This window comes from Octodon degus, unplaced genomic scaffold (assembly GCF_000260255.1).
Source record: "Octodon degus isolate 3935 unplaced genomic scaffold, OctDeg1.0 scaffold00103, whole genome shotgun sequence".
In the NCBI taxonomy this organism is placed as follows: Eukaryota; Metazoa; Chordata; class Mammalia; order Rodentia; family Octodontidae; genus Octodon; species Octodon degus.
The window spans coordinates 6,221,341-6,223,956 of record NW_004524679.1 but is presented as its reverse complement, the minus strand read 5'-3'; the positions used below and the strand labels follow the sequence as shown (position 1 = coordinate 6,223,956).

Below are 2,616 nucleotides of genomic sequence, written 5' to 3'. Positions count from 1 at the left end.
TTTTACAAATAAAAATTATACAAACAAGTATCCAGAAAACATGTATCTCCCAAAATTTGAATGAAAAGTTCATATTTCCAAAATCCATATTTATCTTCATGGCAATATTGATGGTCACAATGTGTTCATATATTTTCAACCAAATATTGCCTCCATTTTGATATGAGTAATTTACTTAATGGTGGTTTTTATAGTAAAGAAAGAATCCTATTATTGTTGCACAAAATATCATATTATTTCTGGAGTTATGTATTTAGAATTTCATAAGTAGATACACTCAGGAATGGAAGAAATATTCTTTGGATGTAGGAATACTTTTTATTTTTAACAGAATGCAGGTTCACTTAGTCATATCTGAAAAGCTGCAAAGCAGAAATGCTGCTTTAAGAATCAGCAATGGCTCACTTATAGTGGCTGTAGCAGAAGATATTGAGTTTGTCTAATAAATATCAGTATTCTTATTTATAAAAGTTTTGGTAATATGTGTCTCCATGCATTTTTAGTTAAATAACATGTTAGAACTTTCCTTAGTAGCTAGTAAGAAGATAAAAACATTATGTGTGATGAATTATTCTCACAAATCTCCTCACAGGCTATTTGCTTACTTATTAAGAAGGAAAGTGTGCTCAAAACAAAAATTACAGAACTTAAAATAAATGTAACCCGGGGGCCAGGGAATGGCTCAGTGGAATAAGCGCTTTCCTGGCAAGCGCAAGGGCCTGAGTTCAATCCCTGGTTCCACCAAAAAAAAAAAAAAAAAAAAGTAACCCAATTAAAAAGAAATAAGGAACAGAGAAGTCAGTAGGATTAAGAATTTTTTATACTATGCCATTTTAAATATTTTCTTAACACATGCAAGTATTACCTATTTTTTTAAATCTGAATTTTATAAAAAGACAACATTCTACAATATAAAGTAGTATAGCTATTGCTTGTATAGAAATAGCTGTAGATAAACACTTAGAAACACATTATCTCATGGAATTTTTTTAAATACCTATTTAGTCTTGTCAGTTGTACTTTGCTTTGTACACTTCCCAATAGGCTTTCAAAAAAAATAAAAAAGAAAAGAAAAACAGACCATTTTAGATAATGTATTGTAAAAAGTTCTTAAATGGTAGAATTCCTGAGATTTAAATACATTTTCCTCAGATCCAAGTACTCTAGACATGTGCAACTAACTTTGCAACTGTATACTTTCCCAAAGTAAATAATTTTCTGAAAAGATGATTAAGAAAAATTATTCAATAAGAAAAAATAGGTAATGTAATTATTGCCATACTGGGAATTTCTATAATTACAGAAATAAATTAAATTCCTTGTTCAGGACAATGAATTTTGATTTCTCTCCTTCTTCAATCCTTCACATTATTCAAGTAACAAATGACTATTTCATTCCATCCTAAACAGCTAAATAAATGTGTCGGTATCCAATTCAACCACTAGGTCCTTCAGTGTGAACACAAATGGCTCCAGCAATCAGATGTTAATTTTCATTATTAAACACACAATAAATTTTTCTTATATAAATTTCTGAATTTAATAAATCTTACTAGGGCCGCCCAAATAGTTTAGCGGATTAAAGTGCCTGAAAGCAGGTGCAGGGGCCAGAGGTTGGATCCCAGGGCGTGCTGTGTGTCCTCGCCTCCTGGGGCATGCTGAGGTAGCAATTGATTGAATTGTTTTTAGGAGAGGTTTATTTTTTGTTTTTGGTCCCAATGGCCGAATCCAGGTCTTCCAGTTTGCTAGGCAAGCATTGTACCACTAAGCCAAATCTCCAGCCCTGGCAACTGAGACTGGAGGAGTTGGCATGCACCTGTAATCCGAGCTCTTGGGAGGCTATAAATAAGAGGACCACTATGAATCTGATCTAGTAGTGAGACCCTGAACATCCTGTGGACCCTGCCCTAAAATACAAAAAAGAAAATTAACAAATATATAAAAAATGAATCATACTATGCCTCTGTAAGGGGATGTTTTCCAAAGAAAAGTAGAATGAAGATTTAAAATATTTACTAATTTACAAAACTAGAATAAAGCTTTATAAGATACTTGTACATGTATCTCAAGTACACATCATTTTAAAAATAAACTTTAAAAAGAGAACAAACATGCTTCTGTTAATCAAAAAGTGAAAGAATTTCAAAACAAGAATAGAAAATTAACAATAGTTGTTATATTATATATTTTTATCATCAAATCTGTTGCTCAGATTTCCAAATACATGTATGCATGATTGTTGCTCTTTTTCTGTCTTTGTCTTTTTTTAATCTTTAAAATATTTTTTAAAAATATAACTACATAAATAAGTGGGAGAAAATGAGAAAATTATATTGTCACAATAGGGAAGTTATGAAAGAGTTTCAATCTTTTAAAGTGCTGCATAGGTGGCCCGCAGCAAAACCAGCCACGTTCAGCGTGTCCCTGTCCATGTCCAGCTGCTGCTGGCCCGTTAGTCAGTCAGCCTGGCTGGACCAGGCCCAGTGGTGTTCCTACCAGAAGAAGCAACAGAAGGATAAAAGATTGCTGGGCCTGGGCTGGGGAGATAGCTTAGTAGAATAAGCGCCTGCCTGGCAAGCGCAGGGTCCTGAGTTCAATCCCCAGTACCACCAAATA

The 2,616-nt window shown here is 33.4% G+C and overlaps 1 pseudogene; it reads left to right on the top strand.

Moving 5' to 3' along the window:
• The window catches only part of LOC105743157, a 20,008-nt pseudogene that overhangs the window by 15,563 nt on the left and 1,829 nt on the right, over window positions 1–2,616 (top strand).